General features: G+C 40.8%; 1 protein-coding gene across 7 annotated transcripts in view; it reads right to left on the bottom strand.

Moving 5' to 3' along the window:
- PSD3 (pleckstrin and Sec7 domain containing 3) overlaps positions 1-21,354 on the bottom strand; it is a 517,431-nt gene that overhangs the window by 458,258 nt on the left and 37,819 nt on the right. For 5 of the 7 annotated variants that reach the window (XM_079778607.1, XM_079778608.1, XM_079778598.1 and 2 more), the window contains 2 exons: positions 7,815-7,864; positions 6,244-6,416 (listed from right to left, as the gene is read on the bottom strand). The gene's annotated coding sequence lies outside the window, so the exon portion shown is untranslated. The remainder of the gene's footprint in view (positions 1-6,243; positions 6,417-7,814; positions 7,865-21,354) is intronic. The other 2 variants (XM_079778601.1, XM_079778603.1) reach the window with 1 other exon arrangement.

Here is a 21,354-nt window from a genome sequence, read left to right as displayed (position 1 = left end):
AGAACAGTTGTATGAACTCAGCAATTCCATTCCCTTCCACTCCATAATTCTACTGATCCTCGACCTATATTTTCATCCAGAAAGTTTTAGCTCTCAAGTTTGCCACAATCACTTTAGTTTGTACCCTACATACTAAAAATTAAAAATAATAAAAGACCCAAGAGGAAGCCATCTTTGTCCTGATCCAGCATCTGACTCACCCTGGCCATCTAATTGCTAGCATCATGGGTCATTTCACCACCTGGCATCCATCTGGCCATTCTTCTTTTTTGTCTGCTGACACATGGCTGTCTCCTTCCTTAGCATGACCCTCTTTTTTCTTGAGCTCTGGTCAGCTCGTGACTGGCAATTCCAAAGACTCCGTACTTAGCCTGCATCTGTCTTGTTCTGAATATTGTTAACCCAGTGATTCTGTGGCTGCATTATTCTCCTGGATATGAGTTACTTACGTAGATCTCTTCTTACCTGTAGCAACCATGGGAGAAGCCCGTTTCTGACTGTCCTGACCCAATAGCTACTCTGTTTAGGGCAGTGCCTCTGTTTGGTCAGAGATATCACAGAGCCTCTCAGGTTAGAGCACAGCAGGCAGGATGCAGTGGTGAAAAGAGTGATGGACTAGGAATCATAGGCCTGGGGACTTGGCATTAAGCCCTGCAATGTCAGAGCTGGAAGGGACTTAGAAATAATATAGTTAAAGCCCATTATTTCATTAAAAGAGGGGACTGATGTCCAGAGAAGTGTGTCTTGCTTATATCACAGGGATATGTAGTGGCAGAATTTGTATGAAAATCTCATCCTTGATGCTAGTCTCTTGGTCTCTACTCATAAACAGCACGACCTTTCACCAATAGATCTTTCCATGTCTCAGAGCCACAGTTTCCTCATCTCCCCTAAGTGGATAGTAATACCTTTCCTATATGTCACAAGTTGTTGTGAGAATCAAATAGGATCATATATGTAGAAATAACTTAAAAAGCCTTATTTTGTTAAGGTATAACTAGCATGTAATTATAAAGTCTTAAATGCTACATAAATGCAATATAATACACAGTCTTTCAGTAGCATTCTTGACAAGTTGTAAGTATTTAGTTATGTATCTTATTTTATTTGTGCTTATTTTTTGAGATATAATAGCTACATGTTAAAGGAAGAGAGAAACAAATACATGTCATCCAGGTAAGGTTAGACTTAAGTTATCTGAGATTTTGAAGACTAGTAAACTTTACTGCATTTTTCATGATTACACTATTGTTTTTCTCTCAATCTATAAGGTGAGTTCAATGAAATTACATATATACAATTAATTTTTGTATATTTACTTTGATCTCAAATAATTTGTGTAATTTGAAGGAAATGGAAAGTAACCAGAATCTAAAAGTTTGTCTCAAGCATCTGAGGGTTTAAAACATTATGGAGTAGAGGCAAGAGCACAAGATTTGGATTGAGAGGCTTAGACTTGAGAAGGCTTGGATTTATGTAACTTGGGTAAGCCTCTCATCCTCTCTCAGACCACTACCGTATCAGAAAAGGAAAATGATAACATCCCTGTCTCCCCGGGTCCTTATGAAGTCAAGAAAATGTACCTGAAAGAGTTTTGTAGACTCTAGAGCAGCGTTCAAACTTCTACTTGAGCTAGCAGATAGCTTTAGTTTCTGGGTATACTGTTGGCCCACACAGTGCTTTAACATTTTTTTACCTGCTTGCTAACCTTTTTAAAAGAGAGATTTCATATGAAAGCCTGAATTTCTGTCTCCTCTTATCTGTCCTGAACTGACATTCCTGGGAACACAGGACCATCTACCTGCCATGGAGACCAGGTGACAGCTGAGGCTGACCATTGGGCCTGCCTCTTGTTTTTATTACACTGGAATTTTTCTAGTAATAGAATGAAGAGGAAAATGAAGCATTTCTTAGATTCGTGTCTTTAGCAAAAGTTGGAAAATGAAAACTAGACAGAGAGGATCACACACAGCTCAGAAAAAACAACAGGAAGTATGTTCCTTTGCAGAAGCTAAGAATGTGCTCACATGTTTAATATGCAGATAAAGTATATCTGTATTCAAAGCATGTCCTAAGATGCCTTTATAAAAAAAACAAACAGCTTGAATATTGTGATGCTTGCTCTAACCTCTTATACAATGCTAGCAAGTATTTTGTCAGCATCCACTCAGCTATTATTTATTCCCCCTCTTCTCTTCTATTTAGCAGAATATGAATTGCTTTATGGTCATTAATTCCTCTGCGACCTGGAAGCACTCTATCATAAGATTTTGCTGTATTATCTAATACATTTCGGGTGTCTACAACCTCAGTATGAATTGCTTATTTTAAATCTCCCCATATTTCCAGCCTTTGATTCAAATTCATATTAGGGAATATGAATTTAAGGAACAAAAAGACAGGCCATAGCTTATTATATTCATCATCTAATACAAGATGTAAAAATGGACTCATAACATGAGATCAATTATAAAGTCCAGAAGCCAGCCAGTTTGAATTTCCTCCTAGAAGATAAACGCTATTGGATTTTAGTAACTTCCTTGCAGGTCTTACATTATAATTTTATTTAATGGCATTTAAATACATGTCCAAACCCCCAGAAGAGAGCCTCAGAGTTACCTTTGGGCCATCCTTTTGCTTCATCTTGCACATTAACTTAGCTACGATACTTCACAAATTCTACTCTCAAATGTCCTAGAATCTGTGTCATTTTCCCAACCACATTGTCAAATATCATTGCAATAATTTTTAAACATTTCTCCCTGTCTTTTCCCACCCATTGTATTATTTATATTGTCTATGTATTTACATTTTACACACACACACACACACACACACACACACACACACACACACACACAATGGCATAGCCACCTCTCTTGTTCCTGTGGTCTTCTATTGTCTGATGAGGTTCAGAGTTCTTAATCTTACCATGGCACTTTTAAGATCTGGGCCTTTGTGTATCCCTTTAACCTCAACTTTGATTATTTTATACCCCATTCAGACTCCACTCATTCATTCATGAATTTCACAAATATTTATTGAATGTCTATAATATGTCAAGTGTTATTCTGGGTTCTCAGGACACAGCAGTGAACAAAACAGACAAAAATCTCTACCCTCTGGAGCTTATATTTTGGGAATGGGCTGTAGGTAGCAGATAATAACCTAAATATGTAGAATATAGAGTGTGTTTGATAGTTATATATGGTATGAGAAAAATTAAAAAGAAGAGGATAAGGTCTAAGAGGAAAGACTGCAATTTTATGAGGGTGATTAGGTAGATCTGCTGAGAAGGGTCATTGAGTAAAAACTGGAGGGGGCAGAGCAAGCATGTCTGCAGGAGGCTGGAGGAAGAGCTAGGATCCTCTGGGTGAAGAAGAGTGGGCCAAAGGGCGAGTAGAGGGAAGGTAGGCAGGATGAGGGGAGGGAAAGCATCAAGTCATTGAGGGCCTTGGTCAGCCACAGTGAGGGTTTTAGCTTTTATGTGGAATGAAATGGGGGCCACTGGGGAGTTTTGAGCTGGAGAACTACATGGTCTGTCTCACCATATAAAGATTACTCTGTCTGCTATGCTGAGAATAGGTTGAAGTGGGGCAGTTCTGTGAGAGATGATGTTGGCTTGGACCAGGGTGGAAGCAATAGAGCTGGAGAGAATGATCAGGTTCTGGATCCTTTCAGTGGAGCCAAAAGATTTGTTAATGCTCTGGATTGGGGTATAGAAAGGATTCAATAGTGACTCCCAGGCATTTGACTTGAGCAACTGAAGGATGGGTTTGCCATGAACTAAGAAGAGAAAGACCATGGAGGAGCTGATGAAGGCTGTGTGTGTGTGTGTGTGTGTGTGTGTGTGTGTAGGAATAAGAAGCCCAATTTGGGGTGTATTTAGTTTAAGATGCTTACTAGAAAGCCAAGTGGACATGGTGAGTAGGCAGAGGCAGTTTGAGATATGTGTCCTCCATACCCCGGAGCAGGAGTGTTCTTGTCTTTCCCTCAAAACCTCATTTTTTTTTCCGGGTTTGTATGCTGTTTGAACTTGCTTAAATGTACTTTGTTCTTGGCCTCCATTTTACCACTTATTGCATTGCATTGTAATTATTATTTTAGCCTTTCTGTTTTTTTCCACTATACTGTCCTGCTATTCATCCTCAGCATAATGTCTGATACAAAATAATAATAAAAAGTTCATTGAATAATTGAAATCTGTGGGGGCCATAATCTTTTATATTCAGTTGTTAAATTTCTTGATAGATGCTACTATTTTTTTCTCTCCAACAAAAAGAGCTGTTTGGCACATATTGTTTTAATCAATGTGAATTAAATTCTATTTTTGTTGATGTGCTTTTTTTTCATATTCCCTTGGGTGTGCAATTTATCAAGCATGAGTAATATCTGGCACACAGTCTCTAATAGCTTCCTTTTATTATTAGATCAATGGTAGTCTGAGTTATTGAGAAAGGAATTGTCTAGAAAGAGAATGCCCGATTCCTTGAAAATGGTGCTAAAGGGAAGACATGGCAGTATAAAACCATTAACCATGAAATTGCTTTGGGGCACTTGAATCCTCCTTTATGGAAACTTGGAATCATTCTTAAAGTACATTTTCAGCCAGTGGATGCATTTTGTGTGTCTTTCTTTATTTAAATGTTTGGCATATTTTATAACACACATTAAGGAAAAAACCCTCATTTTAACAAACACATTTTCCCTCATCCTGCTCTACCTTTCCCAGCCCACCAATCCCTCTCCACAGCCTAACCCAGTGAATAGCTATTTTCCCAATTTTTTCATACACTTGTCTAAGCACTAATAAATATTTATATTTATGTCTATCCTCTAAATAGGACCCTACTGCATAGTTCTTTCTATCACATAGTCTTCTTTCAGTTAACATATTTTAAACATTTTAAACAATAATATTATGTGTGCTAATACAGTGCAATATACTTTTTTCTTGTCAACAGCTCCATAACATGCCACTGTATAGATGGGCCATAATGTAATTAAAAATATCTTACTGTTGGGCATTGAGTGTTGGATGTTTAATGTTGCAACAAAAAATTCTGCAATGAACAACTTTACCTATAGATACATATATAGATACATAAGCATCAAGTGCCTGTAACATACATATATAGGTATATATACACTTAGTGGCCAGATTATTATGATCTCTGAATGCATAATAATCTGGCCACTCAGTGTATATCCTATATAATAAAAGGCTAATATGCAAATTGCCCCCTCGACCAGGAGTTTGACCAGCAGGCAGGCTGGCCAACCGCCTATGTCCCCGCCCCCTGGCCAGGCTGGCCGGACCCCACCCATGCACGAATTCATTCACCGGGCCTCTAATATATATATATACTGAGTGGCCAGATTATTATGCATTCAGAGATCATAATAATCTGGCCACTCAGTGTATGTATATATAGATATATATGTGTATATGTGCACAAAGTTGTTGATACATATATGAAAATTTTCTGCAGGATTCTTTTCAAAAGGGCATTTGCTGTTATAATTTTTGACATAAAATTGACAACTCTGAGAAACCCAGCAAGATAGACACCCTGGTGTCCACAAACACATGCTGTACAAAATTTAATCAGGACCCAGATTTCTATTATGGAAGCCTCATTAACCAAGCCACCTACACTCATTTTCGAGATTGCTGGCTGGCCGAAAAGCCAGCAGCAGATGTTGACCTTGCAAAGGTTAACTTAATCGAGTTGAATTTGATTCAGATTCAATCACTGCTTCCACGGCCGTTTTGGGGGCCAAGTAGTAGACCGTAGAGGTGATGTCATGGTGTTTCATTGCATGGTTGCTGCTCAAGCATGACTCACACCTATGCCCTGAAAGACTCCATTGTCGTTTCACTCCTGGGTGGAGCGGGGATTGGACTCACTCACTGACTCAGTCCAACAGCACACCCTCAACTATGCGATGGAACTATGCGATGGAACATTAACTCCTTCACACCCTCCTCTCCAGCAAGTAGGTATAGGTACAGGGAGCCCCAATCCAGGATGGGTTTTGCTGGGTAGAATACAGCTTATTCTTGGGGTCCTCCATCCCTCCTCCCACCTCCCCTACCCCCACTCCCACTACCCAGCTCCCTAATGGCACTTTAAATGCAAAAGGATCATTTAAGTTTAATTCAACAAGCATGGCATGAGTAATATTGTGACTAAATATTTCAGTTAAATCCATGTGCTCAATTATAGCTGTATAATTTACCTGTAAATAAATCATTCCAGGGCAAGTGCAGCTTGAGCCTCAGTCCTTCCTGACAGGGAGAATGGTGGTTCCCCAGCCGGGGTGAGCAGGCTTCATGTTGAGGTTGGGTTCCTGACCCTCTGCTCAAGCTCCGTGCTTTCCTTGTTGCGTCCAGAGTCACTTCTTTGCAGGCTCTGGTTGTTGACATGGTTATGAACGTTACAAGACAAATTCCCTTTGCCAATTCATGATCTTTTACTTCATTCCTTTACTTTCTCCTTCCTTTCAAGAAATGCCACTGCTTCCCCCCAAATATTCCCTTTTCTCCTTGTCTTTCTTGGGGTGTCAGCATCTGCATTAAGTCAATGTCTTTGTCTATGTTTGTTCAGATCTTTCTATCTCTCCAGAGCTTTTGGGGGGACTAGCTCTTTTTGTAGTGGGAGAGGCTATTCTCTGTCAATTAGGAAACCTCAATCATGGGTTAGGAAAGACTAGCTTCAGGGACAGTCATGAGGAAGACTGCTCCCTTCCCAACACACACACACACACACACACATACACACACACTTCTGCATCATAAAAACCACTTGAAACTGGCAGAAAGGTCCCCTCAGCATCTTCCCTCTTTACCCTGCACTGCATCCTCAGGCTGTCCTGAGGTTTGGGGTGTCAGCAGATGGGAGGGATGGCACAGACATGATTGAGTAGAAGCAGTGAAGCAGGAAGGATGTATGTTTGTTTCATTATCTGGGTAGAATGTTATTACAGGTGGGACTGGGACAAGAAGGCTATTCTGTTCCCTTGGTGAGGTGCTTATTCTGAGCCACATTTTCCAGTTTTAGCTTCTTCTCCGAAATCCTTCCAAATTGGTGAGTTAGAAGCAAAATATGCCATCTGCAGGCACCATTTTTTATTCTACCCTCATCTCTACATTCTAAGCTTAGAACGTGCAGCTTGTCAAGGAGAAGTAGTGGTACAAACGTGCTGTCTCTCACCACTCGCTGACTCTTACTCTCATACCGAAGCTCAGTGCAGGGGAAGGAGATCTTAACAGGAGACCTGGACTGTGGCAGCGAGTCTGCCATGTTCCAGCTGGATGGCCTTGAGGAAGTGCTTTAACCTCTCTTGCTCTCCTGGCATAACTGTCTGAAGGCAGCAGGCTGGCTCCAGCCTCTCAAGGTGCCTTCTATTTCTAATGCCTATGAACCAAGCTCTTAGTTTAATTTGTTACTGCCCTCATCCCCCCAAGAAAAAAAAGGGAAGTACCAATAAGTGGTCACTCAAGTCCCACGAGGAAAAGAAGATTACACTAATGGAAAAGCTGCTGCAAGTTAGACCAGATGACCCCCAACCCTGGCATTTCTTAAGTATATCACTTTTACTTAGAAAGGATGGCATAATACAGGGGAGGTGGGATCATGTAACAGGTGCTTTCAAAAACATAATACTGAAGAGGAAAGGAAGTTGAAGAATATGTATAATGTAATAATAGCATGAGGTAAAATGTAAAGTATGCAAAGCATAACTAGGTATTGTTTTGATAACCTATATGTGTAGGAAAGTATAAAAATGGCATCCGGAAAAGTACATACCAGATTCTTGATAGTAGTTGTCTCTGGGGAAGGAAGGTAAGGAGATGGATCTGTGGAGAGAGACAAGGAGGACTTCAACATTATTCATAATGTTTTATTTCTTCTGTGAAAAATGTCATTAAAAATTGTTAATATTTGTTAATTATGGCTATTGGGTGCAATGAGTGCTGTGCTGGAGCTGGAGTGGGTCGTGCGCACCTCTCCCCAACTCCCCATGCAATGACGTCACCATGATAGCTTGAAATTGATAGTGGAAGTGTTTACACCACAGAAGCACCAAGTGCTACAAATCAGAACCTTTTCTTTCCCCGCTGAAGGGTCTGCTGTTCACACTGACCAGCACACCGATGGGTACAATGTATCTATTAAATGAATCTTCACACTTTTTAATGATTTGTGTATGACATAGCGCTTTCCTCAAGAATAACTAATTTCTATAAAGATAATCAGCAAAGATTTTGAAGAATATTCTTAATTTTTGACTCAGGAATTATATCATTAAGATTTATCCCGAAGGAAGGAGCAGAGATATATGCAAAGATTTACTATGATGATGATCCTATGATGATGGAAGAATTGCAGACAATCCAAATATGTAGCAGTGGTAGAATAGGTGAAATAAATTTGATTATAGTGACATAATGTTTTATAGCCATAAAACATTACACATTTGAGGAAATATAATGACATGGAAATGGATTAGTGATAGAGCTTTAAGTGGAAAGGCTGGTTTAAACAGTGCATATAGTTTAATATTTTGAAAAAAATATAAACAGATACAAAATAAGTTTAAAAGTTATTTATTGAACTATTAATGGTTGTTATCTCTGGGTCTTGAAATTATGGATGAATGATCTGATTTTCTTATGTATATCTTCTACATGTAATATGTTTTACTTTTAAAGTAATCATTTTCAAATAATCATTTTAAATTATTTTTAAATAATCATTTCAAAGATTGAGATTAGCAGAGCGTTCAAGTGTGATTAATGAGGACTACGTCCTGTTGTCACCTGGTACTATAATGTTTATGTGGGAATAGAAATATCCAACCATTTTGGCCCAACCCAGAACACCACTGACAGGTGATTTTAGCTCCAAAGCTCCTATGGGGTTGGTTGAAACTGTTGCAGCTTGACTTCCCCCTCCCTCCCAGGTGCTAAGAGCATTCCCTAAAAACATTCTGCAGGGTCGCTTCTCAGAAGACCCAAACTGTGAAGTTGGTATCAGGAGTGGGTGACAAAGGCAATACGGACTTTTGGAGCTAGACCAGTTGACACATGGTGGAGAACGTGAAACCCCTCACTGGTGGTAAGTCAAGCACAAATAGCCTCTAACCCAGAGTGGCTTTCTGTAGTGGGTTGAATAGTGCACTCCCCCCACAATATTCATATCTTCCAGAACTTCAGGATATGACCTTATTTGAAAACAGAGTCTTTGCAGATGTAATTAGTTAAGGATCTCAAGATAAAATCATCCTGGATTTTAGGACTGGCTTTTAACCCAACGACTGGTGGCCTCATGAGAAGAGGGGGCACATGCAGACTGAGAGACATAGGGAAGAAGGCGTGTGAAACTGGAGGCAGAGATTGGAGTCAGGAAGCCACAAGCCCGGGCATGGCAGCAGCCACCAGACCCAGGAGGAAGTAAGGAAGGACTCTCCCTTAGAGCCTTCAGAGGGAGCACCTACGCCACCAACACCTTGCTTTCAGACTTCTGACCTCCAGAAATATGAGAGAACACGTTTCTGCTGTGTAAGCCCCCCGGTTTGCGATGGCAGCCCTAGGAAACAAGTACCCGGGCTGGTTGTTAAAACTCTCACCAGTGGCTAATTGAGGTGGCACACCAGTGGGAGGAAGTGCAGGAGCTGATGTAAAGTGCCAGCTATGTGAAGAGTTCGGAGGAAACAGTACCTATAATGACACTGGAATTCAATAGCTGTTACTGAGGTAAGGTGACACTCTAGAAATGATAAGGAAGCCCTAAGAACAATTTATAGGTGACTGAAAGCCTCATGCCCAAGCCACAGACTCCTGGCAGCACACAGAGAGGCTCTCATCTCCTGCAGGGAGAAGGCAGAGACAGCTGACTGACTACCAGGCTGGGGACATAAGTCAGAACAGCAGAGCTCCAAAGAAGGGGAAACTTCCAGCCAAAGACATCTGGGTTAATTTCAGCTCCCCCTTCAATTTTGAAACTCCTAACTACCCAAACCCTCTGGGCCTGTGGAAGTGGGCCGCCTCTCACTATTATGAACAGCACTCCTCCCATTGCTTGAAGAGTGTAGAGCTCTCCCCACAAGACAGTGTCCCCATCAGATCTTGCCCGCCACCCCCCCCCCCCGCCACCTCACCTCTTGACCCCCTAGTGCTATAACTAGGGTTAAGCTCCGGCATAACCAGATGCTGAGAATATAGTATGAGCCTGTGTCTCTCGCTCTCTTGCAGAAGTGGTCCCCGAGAGCACTCCCTATAAACATCCAAATCTAAGAACCTGTTCCTGGAAACCCTACCTAAGACAATAAGTATTGTCATCATCCCATGGAGTCTGCATAAAACTTCACATTTTCAAATGTTCTAATGTACTTAAAAAGATAGGAAGCAGGGGTGGTGAAACTAATGTCCATAAATCTGTCCACAGCAGATCTGACAGCTCTGAGAGCTCTATAAATGGCTCCGCAATTTTCTGTGCTTTCCAGTCAGTTTTATTAATGAATTTAAGAACATCTGACCTGTAATAGCGCCATGCAAGCTTACAATTTGCTAACTGAAAGACTGCCTGAAACTCAAAGCAGGCTTTGCACACACCAAAGCCTTCTCGCAGATCGGAAACAAAGGGCTCTCAAGAGATTTCAGGTTTACAAAGGCACATTCGTGCTTGGAAGCTTATGGGTGTAGCACACTCAGTTGGTTCATTTCATACCTTTAGGGTTTAGATCTGAGGATTGAGAATACACACGTATGGTCATGGGACATTAATTGAAAATAATGAATCTGTCTCGGGTACCTTTGAACCACTGCAAGGGAGATACCTGATTTAAAGTCCATGCAAAGTATACTGTACCTTCCCTAATTAGATTATCTGAGACTAACTGTAAAGAGTTAATTAATTTTTAACATGATAGAAAACAAATTCTTACGGTGATGTGACCCAGAGGAGAACTAGCAGTGATGCTTATATTTCAGGCTAGAAGGCTCTGGTGGCCTTGAACTTCAGTTAAGACAGAAAGGACTTCACCTAACTGAGAGCAGACATTGTTCCCAGGGCCACCAGTCAAGCCACAGATGAGCTGGCTTGTTCAGGGCTCCTCCAGTGTAGCTGGTGCACAAACAGAAAAAGTGTGATATTGCTGCTGTTTAAGGAGGCAGTCTCAGCAAGTAATAATTTAACCTTCCTTCATGCTGATGAACTGAACAGAGAAGCCAAGATTTGGGGACAAAACATGTGCACCCCAGTTCAGCATCTTCTTACAGTTGAAACAGTGAACACCAAAGAAGTAATACTTAAGGACTAAGGCAGAGGGGATCCAAGATTGTGGAAGAGTAGGTATAAGTTACACTCACTTCTCCCAAGACCAAATCAGAATTACAACTAAATTATAAAGCAATCAACCTGAAAAACCAACTGAAGACTAGCTGAGCAGAAGTCTTATAACTAAGGATATACCGAAGAAGCCATGCCAAGACTGGTAGGAAGGGAGGAGACAGGAAAAGTGCTGATCCCACACCCACAGGTAGTGGTTGAGAATCTGGAAGGATACCTCAGCTTCAAAGGTTCCCCCCTAAGGAGCAAGGGGTCTCAACCCCATGCCAGGCTCCCCAGCCTGGAGTACCAGTGCTGGGAAGAAGAGCTCACATAATATTTGGCTGCAAAAAAGGGTGAGATGGGAGTCTGCTAGAAACCCAGATGCCCTGTTAAAGGGCCAGTGCACAAAAATCTCATTCCAAGGCCCTCATCCTGGGCTCTAGCAGAGAGAAGGCAACTCAGAGCATCCAGGGAGATATTAGGATGTGTGGCTTCAGGGATAGGAATAAAAGGACAGACATCAATGCCCCATACTGAGTACCTCTTCCACACCACCCACAAACACCATCTTTCTGATTAGAGCCCTCCCCTTCAATGACATCAGGCTGGAAGAATGCATGAGTGCCACCTCCCAACTCCCTGTGGCCCTGCCATGCCAAGCTTGCACCTTGCTGAGTAGTCTGCAGGCTGTGGCCAGCCTGAGTCCGCATTGTGGTCTTTCTGAAGGCTCTCTGGGCAGACTCAGGGAGTGTCAGAGCTACACAGGGAGAGATTGAGTTGTGTGGCATGTGGGTACTTGAAATATCAAGGGACCACTTTGTAAAGTATATAATTGTCTAATCACTATGCTGCATACCTGAAACTAATACAAAATGATATTGAGTGTAAACTGTAATTGAGGGGAAAAAGAGCTAAGGCAAAAAGGAATTAATTTTATGAAACCATCAAAAAAGTGCAAAAACAACCCATAGAATGGAAGAAATATTTGCAAATCACTTATCTGATGATGGACTGGTATCTAGAATATATAAAGAACTCTTAGAACTCAATGATAAAGAAACAGATAATCTAATTAAAAGTGAGCAGAGTATTTGAGTAGAAATTTCTAAAAAAAAAATACATAAATGGCCAATAGCACATGAAAAAATGCTCAACACCATTAGCCATTTGGGAAATTCAAATCAAAAGCACAATGACATATCACTAGGATGTTAGAATCAAGACAACAGATAATTACAAATGTTGGTGGGGAAATAAAGAAATTGGGAACCCTATACATTGCTGATAAAAATATAAAATGGTGCTGCTGTTTTGAAAAACAGTTTGGCAGTTCTTCAAAAGGTTAAACACAAAATTACTATATGACCCAGCATTCCTGCTCCTAGTATATACCCAAGAGGAATAAAAACATATGTTCACACAAAACCTATACACAAATGTTCATAATAGCCAAAAAGTGAAAACAACCTAAGTGTCCATCAACTGATGAATGGATAAATAAAATGTGGTAAATCCACACAATGCAATATTATCCAGCCATACAAAATTATGAAGTACTGATACATGCTACAAAGTGCCCAAGCCTTGAAAACATATGCTAGGTGAAAGAAGGCAGTTACAAAGGACAACATATTGTATGATTCCATTTCATAAAATGTCCAGAGTGGGCAAATCTAATGAGACAGAAAATAGATTAGTGTTGCCTAGGGCTGAGGATGCTTAATAGGGAGAGACTACTAATGAGTACAGGATTTCTTTCTTTAAAGTTGTATTTATTGGGGTGACATGGGTTAATAAAATTATATAGATTTCAATTCTCTATCATCTGTATATTGTGTTGTGTTCACCACTCTAAGTCAAGTCTCCTTCCATCATCATTTATCTCCCCTTTACCCTCTTCTACCTCTCCCCACCCCCTTTAGGGTGTTTTTTTTTTTTTTGAGGTGACAAAATGTTCTAAATTTAGATTGTGATGATGATTGCACAATCTTTCCATCTACCAAATCCATTGAACTGCACACTTTAAATGGATAAATTTTATGATGTGTGAATTTTATCTTAATAAAGATGTTAAATTTTTAAAAATTAAATTTATTTTAGTACAATTGCCCATCCATTTCTTCTCTAAGCCTGGGTCCAAATTAGAAAGGATCTGTTCATTCTTAGTTTCCTGAGAGGAAAGCCTGCATGTTATTCTACAGCTGACCTGTAGTTTACTTTATCTGTGCATGTTTTCCATGCAGGCTAGAGCTATATATATGACAACTCCTAACCAGAAAATTTATAAGGATGGAAAATGAATGTGAAAGAGCTTTTTCAGGGCAGTTACTTAGCTTGGCGGTACCTTGGCTCAATCTCCCTTGTGGCTCTGCTTCTTTTCCATTCTACTTCCTTCATCATCCTTGTGTGGATTATATTATTTTTCAGCAAATATTCCCTTGCACCTCTGAACTTGTATGATCTCACCCCTCAGCCACCCCCAAGGAGAGAAGACTCCCAGTATAGTTGGGTTTGGCGGGGTGACTTGCTCTGGCTGAGTAGTGAGGGAAGTAGTGATTCCTGTTGGTTCCACGTGGACTCTCAAAGAACCTTTGAGATTCCCTGCCCATCTTACAATTATCATTGTGGGAAATGACTATCCAGATAGAAATGTCTCCTTCATCGGAGTTCCAGACAGAAGACATGTGGGGCAGGACCACATTGAACCTCAGCCTGCAGAAGAGCTACCCAAGACTGTCCATGACCTCCAAGGGGTAACTATCTATAATCTATAATAATAAAAGGGTAATATGCTAATTAGACCAGACATCTTCCAGATGTTCTTCCTGATGAAGCTGGGGCCGGAGGGAAGCCAGCCCGGGTCCCGGGTGCCTGCCGGCGGTCGGAGGAGGGAAGCCGGGTACTGGGTGTTGAAGGCAAGCCAGTGCCGGCAGCCGGGGGAAGGAAGGCCTACGCTTGCAGGAATTTTTGTGCATCAGGCTTCTAGTGTGTTTATAAGACACTGATTATTTTAGGCAGCATTATTGTAGTGAAAGCTGACTAATACAATCTTCATTTTATTCATTCAGAAATGTATTTTGAGCAGTATCATGCATTAGATTCTATGGCTATGCTTTAATAAGCAAGACTTAATCTCTATTCTTAGGCACCTTACAAGCTAAAAGGTAAAATAGAAAAGGACACAAACAAAATACAAAATATGTGATGAGCAACATGAGAGATATAAAATATAATAAGAGGTTTAGAGCACAAAGAGATTATTTCTCACACAGAGGAATCACAGAGCTACCTGAAAGAGGTGGCATTTCCATAATCAATTATTTTAGGAGATGAAAACCCAATGGTATATGGATCGAAAACAAAATATATGATTTAATATAATATATCCAGTTATCAGCATTGATATATATAAAGGTACAACACAATGTAGAATAAGATGGGAATAGAGGGAACAGTGTATATATAAAAAAACAACAACAGAGAAATGGGACATGTACTTATAGAAAAGTCAGTGGTCTGATTTGTGGAAATTTGAAGAGTATCTCTTAGCCAAGATAAGGGGGTGCATCCTACAGCCTGTAGGAAGGCAGGGATGAATTCACCCGGCAGGTGCCAGTGTGCAGAGAAGTCCACACCCAAGCACCAGGCAGGATTGTTCCCCTCACTGGATGCCACGGCAGAACGCAAAACAATTAGAGATCTCGTGCTTTCTCACGTGCCACCTCTGCCCTGGCTATCATGCCTGACAAGCCTCTGGAACATACAGCGTCCATCAGAGGAGGAGGCTGGGGGCAAGAAAACTCCGAAAATGTCTGTGAAAGCCCTGTGGTGATAGGTTTAATTGGAACTGACGATATTTTCCATCTTCAGGAAGCATAGGGGCTTCAGAGAGACTTTAGGTTTAGTTATAGGAGAATCCAGGCAGTTAGATTTCTCTTCACCTCAGTCTGGGCCTATGAAGGTCATATTCACTGCACACACAGGAAGGGGCGGCCATTCCACATGAGGTTATATATCTTAGAAAGCCAGGTGCTTGGGCTCCTGCCCAGATGTCTTGTTTCTTTAGATAACTGTTCCATTTTATTCCATTTGCTAAAATATTTTATTCCATATACAGTGCTATGGCTAAGAACGAAGCAGAAACATCAAACCCAAAAGAAAAACCAACACATTTGAGTTTTTCTATGTTGAATGCATGCTTTGGAAATGGGGAATTTCCTCCCCAATGTTTCCACTAAAGCATCCCTGCCTGCAAACTCCAGGGTGTACATTTATAATAAGAGAATCCTGAATGTACCTTTACTACAACAAACTAAACAGACCACAAGTACGCTGAAAAGACTCAAAACCGTGGTGAAATTAGACAAGCATTTTTGACAGTCTAAATTTTAACTTTTACTTTAAGTACACTTTTGTGGAGTCAAAACAATAGGAAAATACATCCTCCAGTTTCTTTCAGTGAATTGGAGGACAATTCCTAGGTCTCTAGAAGGTTTTAGTGCAATCAATTGCAGCAATGGCTGTTAGGAGACTGACATCGGCATCTCCAGCAAACTCCAGTGGGCACACTGGAGCGTGCCTGGTTCTACTCCTGGCACAGTCTTTCATGAGGCTTAGGCAAGTCCCTTCCTGCCGCTGGACTTCATTTCCTCATCCCTAAAATGAGTAGGTCCCTAGGGGATCTCTAGGCCTTTCCCAGCTGTTTCTTTACCTTTTTTTCTTTTTTTTTAAATAGATAATGGAAGGCAGGGGGAGAGACAGAGAAACATTGAAACACCTATGTGAGAGAGACACATCAGTTGGTTGCCTTCCACATTGGCTGGGGATCAAGCCTGCATCTGAGGTATATGCCCTTTACTGGAATCCAACCCGGGACCCTTCAGTCCGAGCGCCGATGTGCTATCCACTGAGCCAAACCAGCTAAGGTGCTGTTACTTTATTTGATTCTATTTTTTTTTTTTCATGAAACCTTTAGATTCACAGATTGACAGTTGAGTCTTTTAGGATTTAGTTTTTTTCTCCTAATAACATATGTTTTGATCAAAGTCCACTGGAGCTAATTTTATTCATCTTCCTAAAGATGAACGTGTCTTTCTTCTTAGACAGATGAAGGAGGTGTTGATGCTGGAGGAGGAACTGTGGCACCCTATGCAGCCTTCGTCTCAGAGCAATGATCTGTCCCTTGTTGGTTGCACGTGATGGTAGATCACTCGGTTAGAAAAAGTATGATCCCGTGAAAAGCGAAAGCCTGACTTCCCATTAGGAGAACCAGTAATATTCCAGCAGAGCAAACCACTGCCTACCCCTTTATTCCCAGATAGCTCTACTGGCAGATTCAAGGGCAGCATTGAGTTTGGAGGCAGTTAGCAGTATTTGTAGTTTGCCTTCAAGCATACTTTTGCTAAATATAAAGCTCAGAGGCAATCGCAATTAATGTAATTCTGTAAAAAGTATGAAATGCCAGGAAGGAGTGCTGTAAGATTACAGAGGAGAAAGGGAGAATCAGGAAGAAAAGTAAGGTGATTTTTTTTAAAAAGAATTTTTTAAAAAGAAATGTAACAGCATGTAAAGTCTGAATGGTGAAAGGTATTCAATTAGCAGTAGAATATAATATAAAAGTAAGAAGTAAACATAAAAGAAGAAGGAAGAGCTGATTTGGAGAAGTGGAAGTAAACAATAGAAAGTGAAAAGTTACTAGTCTGAATGAAGAACTAGTACTCCAGAAACATAGAGGTTTCAGATGTGGGTTTTTATGTTAAAAATAATTCATAAGTGCTAATATTCTTCTCATCAGTATAGTTGACTTATGTCTATGATACTATGCTGCTTCTCATCTTGGGGGTTATTTAACCCATAACTATGTTGTTAAGGGGTATTTAAATATGTTGTTAATATACTCTTAAATGGCAGATAGGTAAATAAACGAATAAACAGCCATTAGAAAATATGTACATATAAATTAATTAGCAGAAGATTCTGGTAACTGAGGTGAAACTTAAGACAATTCTTTCACTTTTCTCCAAAATAATATTCTTTGGGTTCATTCAAAAAGAGCATGCAAATTAAATATAAACAAATTCTTATGGATCACAGATTAGCTATCTGCCTTTATAGCTATAAAATATTTTTCAAATGATAGTCAGTTATGCCTTGATTCTTATAGATTACAACCAGAAATATCTTCATGATGAAGGGTAAAAAGAGGAACAGAAATAAATCCAATGAGAGGCGTACTCTCCCCATTGTGCAGATGGGAAAACTGATGTTTAGAGGGGTGAACTTACTCGTGCAGAGACAGGCAGCAAATGGGAGCTGGAAGTGGACACCACTCCGCCTGTGCTCCTATCAGTTATCCACAAGGAACATTATAATTTTATTCCTTTACTCTATTGTAGAATAAATCTTGCTGGTGTTTCATTTGTGATGTTTGCAGCTGTCATCAAAAGTGAGAAAGTTGTGCAGTTTTCCTTGCAGACATGTTTCCTAATCTTGCTGTTTAAACTACCTCTTGGCTCTGGCTGGCATTCAGAACCTCTGACGTCTCCTGAGGTCTTAGTTATCACTTCGTTTGGTCCATTTCAAACACACCACTGAGTGCCTGGGCTTGGCACACAATCCCTCTAGCAGGACGTACAAAGGACAGGGGGCTGGAGTGAGAATAGAGCAGATTTTCTTCTTAATTACTAGCGCTTAGTGTGTTTTGTTTTGTTTTTCTCTCTGTCAGGAATGAAGTACTAGTACATGTATGATAAGCAGGTGATAAGAAGCTTCCACTCCCCCTGTTGCTTGAAGCAAGCACTGTCTGGAGATGGTGTGGGTTCAGAGTATATTTTCAAGTTTTCATTTTATCTGATTAGAAACAGCTGGAAAATCAGAACAACTGCGTAACCCCTCCCATGATGCAGAGGGAAAGAATGTTTAGTGACATAACCGCAAGTTACCATCCTGGCTTGAGTCAGAGAAATAATTTGCATCAGTTCAATGACAAGCCCCAAACTGCAGTCCTTCCAGTATTTATCTTTATGTCTGTTCAAATTACCATTGCCCCGTGCTGCTAACTCCTGTCACAGTGCTAATCATTACAAGGAACATCCTTTTTGCCTTTACAAAGAGTTTTTTTTAGTATTCATTTCAATATAATATTCTTAACAATCAAAAGTATTTTCACCATTCAGTCAAGGGCAGAGGAGAGAGAAGTTTCTCTAAATAGATGGAGGACTTAGATTGTATTTTTGTTTTTGTTTTTTAAAATTCTTTATTGTTTAAAGTATTACATAAGTCTCCTCCGCCCCCCCCCCCCGCATTGACCTCTCCTCAGCCACTCCCACCTCCCAGCACTAGCCCTCACCCCCCTAGTGTCTGTGTCCATTGGTTATGCTTATAAGGACTTCGATGTTGACCCAGCCCTAAGAAACACAAGCTGGGAACAAGGGGTGGGGGGGAGCAGAACCTGGTTCTGTCCCTAATGACCCAGCCTCTGTCCTCATCTCTGTGAGTGGGCCTGCCCCCCACTTCTATCCGAGGTCAGGCTTCATCCCCTTCCCTGGAGACCCTCTCCCCAGGCAGTGGTCCAAACTCTGTCCTCAGATCCTTGGTCAAGTCTACTACTTGTTTCACAGAGAAGTTGAGAGAATTCTTTGCTAATCTTTTCTGTTCTTCACTTGCATACTGGAAAACTTAAACCAAAACTCTGCGTCACCCTCACAGAGCTATTGTCAGAACAAGCAGGAAACCTTCCATACTGTGTTTTAAATAAAACAAGTTGCCTTTAAATGATGGAAACGAATAATACTTAGTTTTAAAATGTTAAAACACAGGAAAGAAAGGAGGTAAAAGAGAGAAAAGGTAATCCATAATCTCACTACCTCCAAACAACCACTATTAATATACGGTTATGTTTTTCCCCCAGTATAAAGTATTCTGTTCTTTCTCTTTTCCTACTCTCTCTGTTCCTTTCCATCCCCCCTCACCCAGAGGTTGCCTAGTTTATTTTCCTTCACAGACAGTACAGAGAAGTGAAAAGGGAAATAGATACAACGGTATCCACACTCCTGAAAAGCTGTGGGGGTTGATAACTCACTGTGGCCTTGGGTCTTCACACACCATGTCCTCCCAGCCCCCACTAGACCTACAGCCTTCATTGGCTTACTTCTTAGTTATCCACAACTATCTCAACAGCGGTTAGCTGGCACTCATCTGTGAGCAGGGATGGGATGAAGAGAAGAAGCATGTGGACAGGGCACTGAAGGACCATTTTTTCATGGCTAGTTGGCCCTGGATGAGCTACGAGTTCTAGGTGCTATACCCAGCCCCACTCTCATCTGTCCAATGGCTCTTACGTTGCCCTATCTAGACAGTTTTAAAATTATTTTTCTATTGGCATAGCAGAGACTCACCGAACACGATTGCTTATAACAATCCCAGCTCTTCTAAGGCTAGTCCAGGCTGTATGACTAATTCTCTTTCCTTGTCCCAAATGGTGCAACTACAAGATGGAATATTGAGGGATTATGTGTTGCAAAACCCTTGCTGGCCCACGTGGAACATGTCATGTGGAAGACAGAAATAAATGTGTTTAAAGACTTTAAAGTTTGGGTTTTGTTTTGTTTTTTTAACGATTACAGCACAATCTAGCATGTTCTAACCAATAAAATTGTAGAGGCTCTCTCGGTTGGTCTATACTCTGATCGTTTTACTTCCTGAAAATAAGAATTCAATCATAATATTTCTTTGTTTAAAAATGATTATGAGCTCACCATTACTTAAATTTTAACTGTTTCTTTTTACTTGTTTTCATGTAACTATTAGAACATTTTATATATTTTTCCATTTTTTAATTAAATATTTTGGGGTGATATTGGTTAATATGAACATAGAGGTTTCAGATATGGGTTTTTATGTTACAATATATGTATATTGCACCATGTGCCCACCATCCAAAGTCAAATATATAAGGACCCCCTTCTCTGCCTACCCCCCGCCCCCCTCTAGTAACTAGCACATTGTTATTTGTGTTCACGAGTTTCAGTTTTATATCCCACATATGAGTGAAATCATATGGTTCTTAGCTTTTTCTGACTGATTTATTTCATTTAGCATAATATTCTCAAGGTCCATGTTGCTGCACATGGCAGTATTTCGTCCTTTCTTATGGCTTAATATTCCATTGTGTATATGTACCACATCTTCTTTATCCAGTCCTCTAGCACAGGACACTGGTTGTTTCCATGTCTTGGCCACTGTGTATAATGCTGCAATGAAAATAGGGGTGTATATATCTTTGCAAATACATGTTTTCAAGTTTTTCTAGTATACAGCCCAGCAATCCCTCTCCTGGGTATATACTAGAAAATTTTAATATGATTTGCCTTATATTTCTACTAGTGGCCCGTTGCATGAAATTTGTGCAGGGGGGGAGTGGTCCCTCAGTCCAGCCTGCACCCTCTTCAATTGAGGACCCCTTGGGGGATATCCCTCTTGCAATCTGGGACCACTGGCTCTTAACCACTCACCTGCCTGCCTGATTGCCCCTAACCCCTCTGCCTACCTGCCTGATCACCCCTAACTGCCCTCCCCTGCCAGCCTGATCTTGCCCCTAATTGCCCTCCCCTGCCAGCCTGATCTTGCCTTCAACTGCCCTCCCCTGCCGGCCTGATCACCCCTAACTGCCTCTGCCTCGGCCCCCACCACCATGGCTTTGTCTGGAAGGAAGTCGGACATCTGGAAGATGGCCGGTCAACCCAGTCTAATTAGCATATTACCCTTTTAGTAGTATAGATTATATAGGATAGGATTGCTTTAATGTGGGTGGGACCTTTTTCATCAGGAGGAGATGCTCTTGGCAGACAAAAATACATAGTCCCTATATCTAGACTGATAGCCAGCCATATGCACGATACTGCCAAACCAGTCATTAAAAAATTGAACTGCTTTCTTACACCTTACACCAAACAGCTGTTGCCCTTAAAACCCCTCCTCAGCCCCCACCTTAGGTTCTGCCTTCACAGTTCACCCA

This window comes from Cnephaeus nilssonii (genome assembly GCF_951640355.1).
Source record: "Cnephaeus nilssonii genome assembly, chromosome: 8".
Lineage (NCBI taxonomy): Eukaryota > Metazoa > Chordata > Mammalia > Chiroptera > Vespertilionidae > Cnephaeus > Cnephaeus nilssonii.
Note: the sequence above shows the minus strand (reverse complement) of the source record. Positions and strands in the feature narration are given on the sequence as shown.